Here is a 17549-nt window from a genome sequence, read left to right as displayed (position 1 = left end):
ATCCATTTAGCAGGTCCTAGGGACACCCTGGCCTTCACTCTTTAACCCCTTTACAGGGAAATGTACTTATAACAGGATCTTCTGGGTTACATCCACGTAGTGGCCAGCTGGCCGGTGAAGCAAGTTGGCAAAGTAGAGTTAACAAGCTGGGTCAAAACCAGAGACGGCAGATAAAGGACAAAGTAAGAAGTCAAGAACAAAACCAGGAGATAGCCCATGTGAAAGCTGTCTAAGAGAGAATCGTAAGGCAATCGAAGGGTTAAAATGGTCAGGGGTCATCAACTGGTATCAAATAAGCTAGGTTAGGTAACAGGCTATGAGAGAGAAGTAGACCAGGGTTAGCATATATTTAAAACTGGCAATTCCCAGCAAACTGATCAGAGTTTAAATAGGGTGTGGTCCTGTCCAAATCTCACAGAGAGCAAAATACATCTGCTGAATAGCTGATCTGCAAAAGCACACAGACTCCCTGGCTGAGCAGCCTCACAAGTCTCAGCCACATCAATACACTTGGCTGGATCACGTCTGTATCACCAAGTGCCATATGCAGTGTAAGGAGACGGCCCCACTATCAGTATTTGGTCAGTATTCGGTCAGTATTTTTTCTCAGGAGTGGGAGACAAAACCAGGAGTGGGTGATAAATGCAGAATTGGTGACTTGTTTCTATTATACCTTTTCTCTGATTGTTCCTCACCTGGTTTTGGCTCCCACTCCTGAGAAAAAATACTGACCGAATACTGACCAAATACAGATAGTGGGGCCATGGCCTAAGTGCGACAGAGACAGGGGTTGTAGAAGCATGTTCAAACATGAATGTAACACACATTTTTCCTTGAAAAATAATGTAATCTCAACTGAGAAAAACAGACACATTTAAAACTGGAAATTCATAAATTCCTGGTTACAATTCATGTAGTGCAAAGCTTAAGCGCCAATTCTTTTTTTTTTCGATATTAGCTACATATCCTTGGTTATTTATCTCTATGGCTATTTTTTAGTGGAGAAATTGTTACTTTGTATTGAACTTTGTACCACTAGTCAAGTACAAATGCATTCTTGATAGAACCAATTTCATAGAAAGCCAATTAAGCTACTACAAACACCCAAATAAAATATACAATGGCTCTTAAAAGCATACGCCCAGAAAATAAATCTGAAATAAAATGCTGAAAATAAATCCTTCAAATACAGTTTGCTTTAATACAGTACTGTTCAATATTAAAATGGCAAAAGCAAAATAAAATAAATGTTTCATGTTTCCCAGAATGAGTCCCTTGAGAATTTTTTTCCTTTTTTTTTTAAAAAAAAATCTCTATTTTTAATTAATTTTAAAGGAAGGGGAAGCGATCATCGTGAATAAACATGGGAACATCAAGGGTGAAAAACAACAGTGAACAATGAAGTAAAAGTAAGCAAACAAGCTTGAGTGAAAAAATAGGAACTAGAGGGGGATTTGGGAGGTTAGAGAAATAGGAGAAATGGAAAGGAGAGGAGAAAATGAAAAGGGGAATGGTAACTAACACACCACATACCAACCTGAAGAAAAAGCATAGACAAGGGGGGTATTATTGAGAAAGCATAAAAAGATCTCCTTGCTGTTAAGATCTCCTCTACTAAATAAGTTAATCTTAACGGGCCCAGGATGGTGGGGAAAAAACCCTATACCGACCTCCAAAACTGGAGCTTCTACTCCACACTCCATACTGTGTCCTGTGCCGCATATCCTGGTATCAACATTCAGTGGGGGACATCATATGACCACTGCAGACAATCAGCGGCCACCGATCGGTTGTTGGATGTAGATTCCAGTACACCGAATACTGATTGCAGGAGACCGTCAGGGGACTCAGTACAGAGTCAGGAGAAGCATATAGTATGGAGTGCGGAGCAGCGGGCCTAGTCTGGCAGATGAGAATAGGTTTTTTACAGTATTTCCTTACACTGCCCTCAGACTGTTAAGATTAACATGTTGTGTCGTGGAGAAGTCACTTAATTTGAGAAGTGAAATCTTCCATGCCAGGTACAGTACAGACCAAAAGTTTGGACACACCTTCTCATTTAAAGATTTTTCTGTATTTTCATGACTATGAAAATTGTACATTCAAACTGAAGGCATCAAAACTATGAATTAACAAATGTGGAATTATATACTTAACAAAAAAGTGTGAAACAGCTGAGAATATGTCTTATATTCTAGGTTCTTCAAAGTAGCCACATTTTGCTTTGATGACTGCTTTGCACACTCTTGGCATTCTCTTGATGAGCTTCAAGAGGTAGTCACCAGAAATGGTTTTCACTTCACAGGTGTGCCCTGTCAGGTTTAATAAGTGGGATTGCTTGCCTTATAAATGGGGTTGGGACCATCAGTTGTGTTGTGCAGAAGTCTGGTGGATACACAGCTGATAGTCCTACTGAATAGACTGTTAGAATTTGTATTATGGCAAGAAAAAAGCAGCTAAGTAAAGAAAAACAAGTGGCCATCATTACTTTAAGAAATAAAGGTCAGTCAGTGCGAAAAATTGGGAAAACTTTGAAAGTGTCCCCAAGTGCAGTTGCAAAAACCATCAAGCGCTACAAATAAACTGGCTCACATGAGGACCGCCCCAGGAAAGGAAGACCAAGAGTCACCTCTGCTTCTGAGGATAACTTTATCCGAGTCACCAGCCTCAGAAATCGCAGGTTAACAGCAGCTAAGATTAGAGACCAGGTCGATGCCACACAGAGTTCTAGCAGCAGACACATCTCTGCAACAACTGTTAAGAGGAGACTTTGTGCAGCAGGCCTTCATGGTAAAATAGCTGCTAGGAAACCACTGCTAAGGACAGGCAACAAGCAGAAGAGACTTGTTTGGGCTAAAGAACACAAGGAATGGACATTAGACCAGTGGAAATCTGTGCTTTGGTCTGATGAGTCCAAATTTGAGATCTTTGGTTCCAACCACCGTGTCTTTGTTCGACGCAGAAAAGGTGAACGGATGGACTCTACATGCCTGGTTCCCACCGTGAAGCATGGAGGAGGAGGTTTGATGGTGTTGGGGTGCTTTGCTGGTGACACTGTTGGGGATTTATTCAAAATTGAAGGCATACTGAACCAGCATGGCTACCACAGCATCTTGCAGCGGCATGCTATTCCATCCGGTTTGCATTTAGTTGGACCATCATTTATTTTTCAGCAGGACAATGACCTCAAACACACCTCCAGGCTGTGTAAGGACTATTTGACGAAGAAGGAGAGTGATGGGGTGCTACGCCAGATGACCTGCCTCCACAGTCACCAGACCTGAACCCAATCGAGATGGTTTGGGGTGAGCTGGACCGCAGAGTGAAGGCAAAAGGGCCAACAAGTGCTAAGCATCTCTGGGAACTCCTTCAAGATTGTTGGAAGACCATTTCTGGTGACTACCTCTTGAAGCTCATCAAGAGAATGCCAAGTGTGTGCAAAGAAATCATCAAAGCAAAAGGTGGCTACTTTGAAGAACCTAGAATATAAGACATATTTTCAGTTGTTTCACACTTTTTTGTTAAGTATATAATTCCACATGTGTTAATTCATAGTTTTAATACCTTCAGTGTGAATGTACAATTTTCATAGTCATGAAAATACAGAAAAATCTTTAAATGAGAAGGTGTGTCCAAACTTTTGGTCTGTACTGTATGTTTTCTACCTTGCACAACTACAATTTATGTGAAGAAGGTTCAGGTCATCTCCAAAGATTACGTATATATGCTTGAGCGGCATTAAAGATGTCTCTTCCGTTATGACTGTATAGAAATGTTGCTGTGAAATCTGGGCAAAATGGGATGAAGAAGACTATGAAGGTGGATGTAAACTTCCAGATTCCTCTTAAGAAATGTTGTACTGAGGACGTTTCCATAATATGTAAAAAAAGATGTCATTAGTGTTTTGGAAGCATCAGCACTGTGGAGGCCTAGGTGGCATCACGGTGAATAATTTGATAGGATCCCAAGACGGTCTAAAAAATATTTTGTAGCCTGCTTACTTAAAGTTAGGATAAGGGATCATATACGGATCACTGGGGATCGAACCACTTGGACCCCCAGTGATATCAAGAACAGAGCTCTGGATGTTCTACTCTGAGTGGAGTAGAGGTGTGCATACTTAATCTCGGCCATATTGAATGTTTATAGGAATGTTTATAGGACTGCCTGAACTGCCACAGGAGAGTAGGACAGGAGGGCACATAAGCTGTAATTAACGTAGGATGGAGATGCTGGTGAAAAGTGTGTCCCTGTGCAAGTTCAATAAAGAGAGTTCACTGTACCCTCTGACACTGCAATGTGAAGATGGTTCTGTATTGAACACAATGGATAGGTGCAAACAGAGATCAATTGAAGCACAGATGCACAACGACAATATTCAACATTTAAACCCTTCCTGGGTTCTTATTCCAAAGTTGGTGAGGAGATTTTGCTCCACCTTGCACTCAATTCCGGACCGGGGGCTGGGAACATTAACATGGCAGAACGTGGAGGAGACACTAAAGTAGCTTACACTTGGGACAGAGTCTCATGGGGCCTTTGTTGATGCAAAATACCTCTAGTGATATCTGGAAACTGGTAAATGTAGAATGAAGAGGGAAAGAGATCAGGAAATGGTAGAATTTATTGGCTCTTCAAGAGGGCATTGTTCGAGAGGGGTTATTCGGAGACCACAGAGAAGGCCAGGAATCGTTTAGAGAAAAGTAACAATTAGCGTATGGTAAGACCCAGATAGAAGGCATTGCCTGGGGATCCCTTAGGCTCGTCACAAAGACAAGGTTTTTATAACCAGAAACGAGAAGGACTAGGCATCAGGTGGCTTTTAAAGAAAACCATTTAAAAAAATGGTAACCATATACAATTGACTTCATCATGATGGACCAATCATCTAATGTATTTGACATTTTTGGCTGAGGTTCACTCATCCTATGTCAGGAGAATAAAATAGATTAGGCCTATTGCATTTCAACATGGCCAACCCTTTTTTTCTCAGGAGAGATAAGACACCCCCACAGGTGTCTGGCAGTGGCTTACTTCATTCTCACCATTCTGACACATGCATATGTAGCTGAACTCATCATTCATGCGTATGAGTAGATTGTTAGGATTAGCTGTAGGCCAAATAGTAAACGAAACTATTGAAATTGGTTGGCTTTAACTGTACCTTCTTTTCATTTTTAATGCATGTCCCATCTGTTATTCTGAGTTTTACACGGATCTGTTTATGCATGCTATGTATGTATTAGAAGGAGTGATGGATTGATATCTCAGCCAGTATGATTCATTTCCTCCTGTCACAGCACCTGACACAGGCAATTATACAGCTATGAATTGATACTGATTGAAAACATATTTCGATTTAAATCCAGTTTAAAATGATTACTAAGAAGAATCCGCCCAGAGAATGAACACAATGACCCGTGTCAGGCACACGGCACAATAGTAGAAAATACTATGTAACACTCTGATAGAAAAGAAACTACTAGTTTATCTGAAGAAAAGGGGAAGGAAAAGAGTTAAAATCATCTTAAATGAACACATCTGCGAATTAAAAAAAGAAGACCTGAATGAAGTTGGGATGAAAGAGAAATCTACCGGCTAATTAGGCTGCCTGAGAGCTTTAATTGGTCTCATCTAACTGAAAATATGCTTTCCACCCACCTAACCCACGGCTACATCCCTGCTACTCCTCCCTGCTAAAAGTACTCTGCTTTCCTGTAGCAGAAAATTGCATCAAAGCCGCGCTGCCCTGGTCTAGTGAAGCCACAATTACTCTGAGTTTCTCATTTCAAAGGCACTTAAGAGGTTTAGATTAACATCGGTGGCACAAGTTTTGCACATCAAATTATACTCATTGTGTATATATATGTACATAGATATATACATATATATACAGTGCTCAGCAAAAATTAGTACACCCCCTTTAAAAATTTTGATTTTAATCACTACTGCACTGAAGACAAGAACAATATCCAAAATTTTTACAATACTGAGTTTCATGGAACATTTTTTAAGCCATAACCCATAATACAACCCCTGGCAAAAATTATGGAATCACGGGGCTCGGAGGATGTTCATTCAGTTGTTTAATGTTGTTGAAAAAAAGCAGATCACAGACATGGCACAAAACTAAAGTCATTTCAAATGGCAACTTTATGGCTTTAAGAAACACTACAAGAAATCAAGATTAAAAATGTGGTACTCAGTATGTGTAATTTTTTTCATAACAAGCAGAGGGAAAAAATTATGGAATCACTCAATTCTGAGGAAAAAATTATGAAATCATGAAAAACAAACACACAAAAGAACACTCCAATACTGTCACGGGTGTGTTGCCACGAAGATCGTCACGAGTACACAGCCTGACTTCTCGCAGCTGACTTGTTGGTGCTTTGTGTTTTCTCGGCAGTGTAGGAGTTAATTCTCTCTCTCTCTGGGCTAGCTGAGGTCCAGCCTCGCCCAGCTGCAATCAATGCTTCTTTAGTGAGACTCCTTTATATTCCTGCAGGTCTGTTTGGGAGGTGTCGGTGAAAGCTTTTCATTCAGACTGACAGAGCGGATCGTGGTGTCTGGAGTTGCTGAGATAAGTGTATTTGGAAGTGTGTTTTCCCTTTCCTCGCTTTATCATTTATCTCCTTTCCCGTTGGTGTTCCCTCTGTTGTAGTTGTTTAGAAGTTGTATGCAAGGTGGTTTTGGTTTTTCCCTTGTACTGTCTCGTTCGTCTAAATACTGTGTGTGGGCATATTATTTCTGGTTCCCTATTGTTGTGATCGGGGTCCTTCTCAGGACTAGATTACTTAGGTGCAGGGATCCTCAGAAGGTAGGGGTTACGCTGGCGGCCTGGACCTCTGTACCTTTAACAGTACCTCCAGGATGAGGGATTAGTCAGGGCCCCAGCTTAGGGTCAGCTTAGGCCCCCTACCTCCAGTATTCTGTGACAGTGTGACATTTTCACCGACCATCTTAGTTTTTCTCCAGCTACCATGGATCCAGTAGCCGGTCTAGCTCGGCAGTTGCAGAGTTTGTCCATGGGGCTGGCGGACGTTAGGTCCAAGGTTTTGCATCCTCTGGAGCAAGCCGGACCAGAACCTAAAGTAGCTCTCCCTGACAGGTTCACTGGGGGGCGGGACAAGTTTTTTGTTTTCCGGGAGGCATGCAAATTGTACTTTCGGCTGCGGCCTCGGTCATCGGGCAGTGAAGAACAAAGGGTGGGAATTGTCATCTCGCTCCTACAAGGGGACCCACAATCTTGGGCGTTCTCTCTTCCCCCAAGCTCCCCGGTTCTCCAGTCTGTGGATAGGTTTTTCGCTGCTCTGGGACTCGTATATGATGACCCAGATCGGATCTCCCTTGCTGAGTCTAAGTTACGTAGGATTCAGCAGGGAGATCGTCTGGCGGAGGAATTCTGTTCGGAGTTCCGTAGGTGGGCCACGGACACCCAGTGGAATGACCCGGCTCTTAGGAGCCAGTTTTGTCATGGTTTATCCGACAAATTACAGGATGTGTTGGCACAGTATGACTCTCCCGCGTCACTGGAAGCCGCTATGGCCCTTGCTATTCGCGTTGACAGACGGCTTCGGGAGAGGTGCGGGATAACTCTACCCCCTGTAATGTCTCCACCTCCTACAAGGTCCCCTCATATGGTGGTTCCCCTGGTCAGTCCGGAGGAGCCTATGCAATTAGGAGGGACATCATTTCGGGGAAGGGGACCGGTGGTGCGCCATAAGACAGGAAGGTGTTTTCTCTGCGGGAAAAAGGGACATTTTATTGGGGGGTGTCCATCCCGTCCCTTGCAGAGTAAAGAGTCGTCGAAAAAACTGTTGATCCCAGGTTGTGTGGTGGACGGCAATCTGGGAGTAGGTATTTCGTCCCTAGGTTCGTCTCAGTTTCTCGTACCGGCGGAGGTGGTGGTGGGTACGAGAACTGAGAGGATATCTGTTCTTCTGGATAGTGGGGCCGGGGCTAATCTGGTTGATGCTCGGTTTGCCCGGGTTCAAGGTATGCGATTGAGTGAGTTGGCTAAACCCATCCCCATATTCTCGATCGATGCCAGACCTCTCGGTCAGGGAAGTTTTTTGCAAGCTGTGCATGGCGTAAAACTTCAAGTGGGGGCAATACATAAAGAACTGTTGTCTTGTTACGTGTTGGAGGGTCTTCCCACTCCTATAGTGTTGGGCCTTCCTTGGTTAGCTAAGCATAACCCGGTTATTAATTGGCAAACCAGAGAGATAAGCCAATGGAGTAAATTCTGTAATAAAAACTGCATGAACACGGTCATCGGTGCGGTTACTCCTTGGGTCTTACCTCCATTTCTGGCGGACTTTGAGGATGTATTCTCGGAGAATGGGTGTCAGGAACTACCTCCTCATCGTGTGTATGACTGTTCTGTAAAACTGCTCCCTGAGGCCAAGTTACCTAAAGCTAGGTTGTATAACCTTTCTGGTCCTGAGAGGCAGGCCATGAAGGATTATATTTCTGAAAGTCTGGCTAAGGGGCATATTAGACCTTCATCTTCTCCGGTGGCCGCGGGGTTCTTCTTTGTTAAGAAGAAAGATGGAGGCCTACGCCCTTGCCTGGATTTCCGTGAACTTAATCGGATTACGGTCCGAGATCCGTATCCGCTCCCACTTATTCCCGATCTCTTTAATCAGATCGTGGGCGCCAAATGGTTCTCTAAGTTGGATCTCAGGGGGGCGTACAATCTGATTAGGATGAAGGAGGGGGATGAGTGGAAGACGGCTTTTAACACTCCGGAGGGGCATTATGAGAACCTTGTCATGCCATTCGGTCTGACTAATGCCCCGGCGGTGTTTCAACACTTTGTTAATGATATTTTTCGCCACCTGGTGGGACAGTTTGTTGTCATATATCTGGATGATATCTTAATTTACTCGCCGGATCTGGTGTCTCATCAGGAGCACGTTAGACAGGTGTTACAGATCTTGCGGGATAATAAACTGTATGCCAAGTGGGAAAAGTGTGTGTTCGCCGTACAGGAACTCCAGTTTTTAGGCTTCCTGGTTTCAGCGTCCGGTTTTCGTATGGACCCTGGGAAAGTGCGGGCAGTTCTTGAGTGGGATCGGCCGGAGAATCTTAAGGCACTACAACGTTTCCTGGGGTTTGCTAACTATTACCGGAAGTTCATTCGTAATTTCTCGTCCATGGTTAAGCCTCTCACAGACATGACTAAAAAGGGGACGGATTTTTCTAGGTGGTCTGACAAGGCTTGTCAAGCATTCTCCTCCTTGAAAAAATGTTTTGCCTCGGCACCCATACTCATTCAACCTGATGCGTCTCAGCCATTCTTTGTAGAGGTAGACGCTTCCGAGGTAGGGGTGGGAGCAGTATTGTCACAGGGTTCGTCCCCTGGTAAGTGGCATCCGTGCGCCTTTTTCTCTAAAAAATTGTCGTCCGCTGAGAGGAATTACGATGTCGGCAATAGGGAACTCTTGGCCATTAAGTTAGCTTTTGAGGAGTGGCGCCATTTTTTGGAGGGGGCAGTTCATCCGGTCACCGTCATCACCGATCACAAGAACCTGCTATATCTGGAGTCCGCTAAACGTCTGAATCCCAGACAAGCTAGGTGGTCATTGTTTTTTACCAGGTTTAATTTCGTCGTTACATATCGTCCTGGGTCTAAAAATGTAAAGGCGGATGCCTTATCTCGTAGTTTCCCTGGGGCCGGGAATACGGACGACCCGATTCCTATTCTTCAGGAGGGGGTGGTGGTTTCGGCAGTATGCTCTGAGCTGGAGGAGGAGATATTGGAGGCTCAGGGAGACGCCCCTGTTGGACCTCCGGGGAGACTGTTCGTTCCAGATCAGTTGCGACAAAAGGTGATCGAGGCACACCATAACTCAGTTTTTGCAGGACACCCGGGGAGTAAAGCAACTGTGGATCTCCTCTCGCGTCGGTTTTGGTGGCCTAACTTACATAAAGAGGTGGTAACTTTTGTCGCGTCCTGTGGGGTTTGTGCGCGCTCTAAGACCTCACATACCCGTCCGTCTGGGGCCCTCTTACCTTTGAAGATCCCGGAGCGTCCTTGGACTCATCTGTCTATGGACTTTATTACTGACCTCCCTCCGTCTTCGGGTAAAACGGTCATACTCGTTGTAGTGGACAGGTTCAGCAAGATGGCACATTTTATCGCTCTTCCGGCTCTCCCTAATGCTAAAACTCTTGCGCAGGTGTTCATTGGGGAGATTGTGAGGCTTCACGGGGTACCCTCCGAGGTGGTGTCTGATCGGGGGTCTCAGTTTGTGTCCAAGTTCTGGAAGGCGTTTTGTGCACGGCGGGGGATGCATTTGTCATTCTCGTCGGCTTTTCATCCTCAGACCAATGGTCAGACGGAACGTATGAACCAGAGCTTGGAGACATATCTTCGGTGTTTTGTGTCAGAGAACCAGGAGGACTGGGCTTCTTTCCTACCTCTGGCAGAGTTTGCTCTCAATAATAGGCGGAGCGAGTCCACTGGTAAGTCCCCGTTTTTTGGGGCATATGGTTTTCACCCCCAGTTTTGTACTTTCAGTAGGGGGGGCTCTTCGGGGGTTCCGGAGGAGGAACGATTTTCCTCATCTCTCGCTTCAGTATGGAGAGGGGTGCTGAAGAATCTGAATACTATGGGGAACCGATACAAACGTATGGCTGATAGGAGGAGAGTGTCTGGTCCGGACCTAAGTGTGAACGATCAGGTATGGTTGTCTACCAGGAATATTAAACTTAAGGTTCCCTCCTGGAAACTGGGTCCCAGGTTCATCGGGCCGTACAGAATCAGTTCTGTTATTAATCCGGTGGCATTCCGTCTTGACCTCCCCCCTACGTTTAAAATTCACAACGTGTTTCACAGATCATTGCTTAAGAGGTATGTGGCGCCGGTGGTACCGTCACCTTTACCTCCCCCTCCTGTGGTTGTCAATGGTAACTTGGAGTTCCAGGTATCGAGGGTCATTGATTCACGCTTTAATCGCCGGTTCCTTCAGTACTTGGTTCATTGGAAGGGGTATGGTCCTGAGGAGAGGATGTGGGTTCCTGCGTCGGATATTAACGCAGACCGATTAGTTCGGGCCTTCCACACGACTCACCCGGATAAACCTGGCCCTGAGGGTCCAGAGGCCCCTCGTAGAAGGGGGGGTACTGTCACGGGTGTGTTGCCACGAAGATCGTCACGAGTACACAGCCTGACTTCTCGCAGCTGACTTGTTGGTGCTTTGTGTTTTCTCGGCAGTGTAGGAGTTAATTCTCTCTCTCTCTGGGCTAGCTGAGGTCCAGCCTCGCCCAGCTGCAATCAATGCTTCTTTAGTGAGACTCCTTTATATTCCTGCAGGTCTGTTTGGGAGGTGTCGGTGAAAGCTTTTCATTCAGACTGACAGAGCGGATCGTGGTGTCTGGAGTTGCTGAGATAAGTGTATTTGGAAGTGTGTTTTCCCTTTCCTCGCTTTATCATTTATCTCCTTTCCCGTTGGTGTTCCCTCTGTTGTAGTTGTTTAGAAGTTGTATGCAAGGTGGTTTTGGTTTTTCCCTTGTACTGTCTCGTTCGTCTAAATACTGTGTGTGGGCATATTATTTCTGGTTCCCTATTGTTGTGATCGGGGTCCTTCTCAGGACTAGATTACTTAGGTGCAGGGATCCTCAGAAGGTAGGGGTTACGCTGGCGGCCTGGACCTCTGTACCTTTAACAGTACCTCCAGGATGAGGGATTAGTCAGGGCCCCAGCTTAGGGTCAGCTTAGGCCCCCTACCTCCAGTATTCTGTGACAGTGTGACAAATACATCACTAGTATTTTGTTGCACAACCTCTGACTTTAATAACAGCTTGCAGTCTCTGGGGCATGAACTTAATGAGTGACAAACTGTACTCTTCATCAATCTGGTTCCAACTTTCTCTGATTGCTGTTGCCAGATCAGCTTTGCAGGTTGGAGCCTTGTCATGGACCATTTTCTTCAACTTCCACCAAAGATTTTCAATTGGATTGAGATCCGGACTATTTGCAGGCTATGACATTGACCTTATGTGTCTTCTTTCAAGGAATGTTTTCACAGTTTTTGCTCTATGGCAGGATGCATTATCATCTTGAAAAATGATGTCATCATCCCCAAACATCCTTTCAATTGATGAGATAAGAAAACTGTCCAAAATATTAATGTAAACTTGGGCATTTATTGAAGATGTAATGACAGCCATCTCCCTAGTGCCTTTACCTGACATGCAGCCCCATATCATCAATGACTGTGGAAATTTGCATGTTCTCTTCATGCAGTCATCTTTATAAATCTCATTGGAACGGCACCAAACAAAAGTTCCAGCATCATCACCTTGCCCAATGCAGATTTGCGATTCATCACTGAATATGACTTTCATTCAGTCATCCACAGTCCACGATTGCTTTTCCTTAGCCCATTGTAACCTTGTTTTTTTGTGTTTAGGTGTTAATGATGGCTTATGTTTAGCTTTTCTGTATGTAAATCCCATTTCCTTTAGGTGGTTTCTTACAGTTAGGTCACAAACATTGACTCCAGTTTCCTCCCATTCGTTCCTCATTTGTTTTGTTGTGCATTTCCTGTTTTGGAGACATATTGCTTTAAGTTTCCGGTCTTGACTTTTCTGATGTCTTCCTTGGTCTACTAGTATGTTTGCCTTTAACAACCTTCCCATGTTGTTTGTATTTGGTCCAGATTTTAGACACAGCTGACTGTGAACAACCAACATCTTTTGCAACATAGCGTGATGATTTACCTTCTTTTAAGAGTTTGATAATCCTCTCCTTTGTTTCAATTGACATCTCTCGTGTTGGAGCCATGATTCATGTCAGTCCACTTGGTGCAACAGCTCTCCAAGGTGTGATCACTCCTTTTTAGATGCAGACTAACGAGCAGATCTAATTTGATGCAGGTGCTAGTTTTGGAAATGAAAATTTACAGGGTGATTCCATAATTTTTTCCTCAGAATTGAGTGATTCCATAATTTTTTCCCTCTGCTTGGTCTGAAAAAAATTACCCTTACTGAGTACCACATTTTTAATCTTGATTTCTTTTAGTGTTTCTTAAAGCCCTAAAGTTGCCATTTGAAATGACTTTAGTTTTGTGCCATGTCTGTGATCTGCTTTTTTTCAACAACATTAACCAACTGAATGAATATCCTCCGAGCCCGGTGAATCCCTAATTTTTGCCAGGGGTTGTATAATAGTAAGGTTATAAATATAATTTTCATTATCTTAAAAATCTTCAGTTTTGATCAAAATGAGTACACCCCACATGAAAAACTACTACATCCAGTATTTTGTATGACCACCATGATTTTTATGGACAGCACCAAGTCTTCTATGCATGGAATAAACAAGTTGGAGATATATTGCGAAATCTATCTAAGAGCGATATCTTTTACCGCCTGGATGATGGATGGAGAGTGATGCTCAACTTGACTCTTTAGAATTCCCCATAGGTGTTCGGTTGGGTGCAGATCAGGAGACACTTGACCACTGATTGATTTTCACCCTCTTCGTTTTCAGAAATGCAATAGTGGCCTTAAATGTGTATTTTGGATCATTGTCGTGTTGGAAGAGTGCACGTCTACCAAGGGCACAGAGTGATGTAGCATCTTCTCTATCAATATAAAGCAGTACATCTGTAAATTCATGATACCATCAGTGAAATTTAGCTCCCCGACACCAAGAGCGCTCATGCAGTCCCATAAGGAAAAAAAATGTTTTAGGCTGAGATGCAATTCACGAATGCACTACTGTCTTCACTTCTTAATCAGATGTGAATCTTTGCCTTTGTAGAGCTTCTTTCAGAAGACCCAATCTACTGTTATTCATTTATCCAACAGAATCAGTTTACATGCACGCTCAATGTTGTCATCAGTCATGGAAGGGCGTCCAGCTTCTTCTTGATGGCTGACACAAGTGACCTTCCTTGGACTTCTCTATCCATCCATGCGTCCTTCTTTGAGACAATTTTTCTATACTGTGTACAAAGTCTTTGATAAATATTGGCACAAGACACCTTTATACCTCAAAAACTAATCACTGCATGCTGCTCTTCTTTTGTGCAAATCATAAGTGGGGTAGCCATTGTTTCTCGCACCGCAGTCACAAATGAACAGCAGTGACCTGGGAGACAGTGAACTCATGCAGAAAGCACTGATAATAGAGTTTTAATATAACCAGAATGCAAACATTTTTTGAATGACAGTATCAGTCAAAAATTTGGACACATCTGTTCAGCTGAATAGACACCATGTAAAGTGTGGCCATAAATATTGGATGGCCGTCGGCCGATAGATGCTTGCTCTCATTCATCCAAATGCGCTTATGTTCTCTATGAGAAAGTCACCGGCTGACAAATTGGCCGACAGCTTATCTCAGGGAGAACAATATGATTGGCAGCCTGAAATTGGACATGCGCGATAGACATCTCTCCCAACCATCAGTCAGCCAGTACTCCAATACACATTAGACCGTCAACCAAACCCGTCGATATAGGCGGGATCGGCTGACATTAGTCGAATGTGCATGGGGACCTGAATACTATTTCTTCTCCGGCAGCTGCTACAATTTAAATACCTGGAAAAATCAGCTGCTTAATTAGGCACACAGTTGGGGTAGAACCAGAATTTATACTAAAAATTATGTCTTATTAGAAATAAACATGCAAATTACAATTAAAGGAGCAAGAGCTGTGAATCCGATAATTATTATCATTATTATTATAGTTCCAAAACCCAAAAAGTTCTATCCAGATAATATTTATTGAAAGCGACGTAAGAATGCATGCAGAACACAACAATCATCTAAAAAAAAAAATCTGCATTTTATCATAACATATTCTGCATCTGCCTGTGGGCAAAAAATAATTAACCAAAAAGAAAAACGTTACATTCCCATTCCTTTTTAACAGCACTTTGTGAAAATCATTATCTTATTAGATAATTATTGTCAGTTCCAACTCTTTGACTAATGACAACATCGTAATTAGTTTGTAAAGAGAACAAAGGAGAGAAGATAGGAAAAGAGATTGATAATTAGTGCCTGCACAGAAATGACATCACTGACAACCTTTCAAAGCATTTGGAAACTATAGCAACGAGTTGGGGGTGTCCTTGGTGTAACATCTAGTAGATGTCAAGTACCTAAACACGCTGGTAAAAGAGTTAAAGCATAAGCGTCGTTTTACTTTTTATTTAATAAATGAATAATACACATGAAAATAAACAACTGTGTAATACATCTTATCAGAGAAATCTGCTTCTCTCTCCTCCTGGATTGACCTTTCACTCTCAATTTATGGGAAAAATCTGTATTCCGTGAAGACAGATTTTCTCATTACTGAGATAGGAGATGGCAGTTGGTGCTTTTAAATTTCTATGGAGAGGGGAGGAGCTAGAGGCATTCTCGCATTGGTGGCCTTCTCACTAATGGGAAAGCCTGTATTTTTTCTGTAAAATTCTAGTATTATATTTTCACTGACCTTACTATTGAATTATTATTATTAATAATAATAATAATAATAATAATAATAATAAAAACCAAGCAAGGAAATATTAAATAGGCCGTCTGATTACAATGTTTTACAAAATGTTCAGAATGGGTTAAAATAAGTAAAGATAGCCAAACTCACCTCCGTTATCTCCCTTTATTCAAGTTTCACCGATGTAGCCAATCACTGCTGCAAAAGTAAGTAGAGAAGGGTGGAGATATAAAGGGAGACCAGACCAGAATGGGAGTCTTGCCACTCCTTTAATCTTTTTAACCCACTTCTGAGAATGTTATACCACCTTATTAAAGGTACAAAGAGGGAAAGTGGAAAGGGAGACTCAGCTCACCAGTAGTAGAATCAATCTTTCTTCCCGGGAAAATCCTCGCAACGAGCCGCCTTGGTTCGGGTCGATTCAATAGAAGCACAAAAAGGAAATATCTCCAGCGAAGGATGAATTAAAACCTTGGGTCTTCCTTTATTAAATACAGGTACAAAAATATGTTCCAAAATGAATGAGTACAACCACCAGTTAATAATCCCAGAAAATGGGTATTATCAGTCAGATTGATGCGTTTCGACTCAATAGGTCTTAATCATTTCCTTTTTGTACCTTATTAAAGGGGTCTTTCCCTTTTCGCCAATCCTTTGTCAGTTAACAGTTTACTCTGAAGATAGGCTAGGATCAGAAAATCCAAAGGACTAGTTAAAATCCAAGTGGAGATCTACTTGATTTCCATGCAGTGCCTCCATTGGAGAAAAAAAGCATTAGATAGATTATGTGCAGAGTCTTGAATTGTGAGCTCAAATACTTAATGGGAACCTGACAGCTGTTAGAATTCTCCTGTTAGTTTTTTTCTATTTTGTGATCACGTGACCTGCTGCCTATTTATTCCAGCTCCACCCTCCTGGCTTTGCTGGACTTCAGTGTTACTTTGACTCTCTATCTAGCCAGGTGCTTTGTACCTATCTCTTTAGTTTGCTTGGTCCTTGGACCTCTAAGTACTTTTTGTCTGTTTGTCTTTTTTGCTCTGCTACTACTTCTGCTAGGAGGTGTCCAATTTTGTCCCAGTCCTTAGTACCTTTAGGGACCCCTTCCTTATATCTATAGGTCTGCGTTCAGACTAGCTGAGGACGAAGGCGGGTCTGTTCACAAGGAACAGGTTGCCCGCTGCATCGTAGGGAATCAGCTTAGTCCTATTGTAGGGACAGTTTTCCTTTCTTTCCTTAGTTCTTGTAGCAGATCATAACAGTAAGTCCAGCCCAAATCAAAAGAAACTCTTAGGAAAGATATCCTGAGATCAGCATGGTGTCTGTTCAGAAATTGGCTCAACGCCTGCAGGGATTGTCTCTTGAGGTGGCCGATCTCCAGCAACATGTGTGGAACTGAAGGTAGGACTGCCTGACTTTTTTTATGGTAAACAACAAGATTTTTTTTCATTTAAAAATGCTTGTTTATTATATTTTTGTTTGAGACCCAGGTCCTCTGGGAATGAATCACAGCGCATTGGGTTTATCATGTCACTTTTGCGCAAGGAGCCACAGGGATGGGCCTTTTCTCTCCAACCTAATGATCCATGTTTTAGATCAGTGGAGGATTTTTTTTCTGCTATGGGGTTGTTGTATGACGATCCTGATCGAGTCTCATCTGCTGAGACAGAACTGAGACATTTGAAGCAGGGGTCAGGTGACGTTGAAAATTATTGTACACACTTCAGAAGGTGGTCTTCTGAAGTGGAATGGAATGATTCGGCGTTAAAATGTTCGTTTCTTGCTGGTCTAAGTGAAAGGGTTAAGGATCTGCTGATTGCTTTCCCTGCACCTGGAACCTTGCAAGAAGCCATGCAATTAGCTATATGTGTGGACAGGAGACTGCGTGCCAGGGTTAATGAGGAGAAAACTCCTGCTATAGCAGCTCCTAGTCATCTGAGGGTCTGCTCGGACGACGGAGAACCGATGGAGATGGGGGCGATGTCACTCCGCTCTCAGGAGAAAGACCGCAGGTTTTCCAAAGGATTGTGTTTTTATTGTGGTAAATCTGACCATTTTATTAAGAACTGTGAGCTTCGGTTAAACAAA

The 17549-nt window shown here is 43.1% G+C and overlaps 1 protein-coding gene across 4 annotated transcripts in view; it reads left to right on the top strand.

Moving 5' to 3' along the window:
* Positions 1-17549, top strand: part of SEZ6 (seizure related 6 homolog) — a 951365-nt gene that overhangs the window by 869316 nt on the left and 64500 nt on the right. The gene's annotated exons all lie outside the window — the stretch shown is intronic.

This window comes from Phyllobates terribilis, unplaced genomic scaffold, assembly GCF_046119375.1.
Source record: "Phyllobates terribilis strain yellow unplaced genomic scaffold, ASM4611937v1 Scaffold_2__4_contigs__length_985480577, whole genome shotgun sequence".
In the NCBI taxonomy this organism is placed as follows: domain Eukaryota; kingdom Metazoa; phylum Chordata; class Amphibia; order Anura; family Dendrobatidae; genus Phyllobates; species Phyllobates terribilis.
The sequence above is the reverse complement of the archived record's forward strand: the minus strand, read 5'-3'. Positions and strand labels throughout refer to the sequence as shown.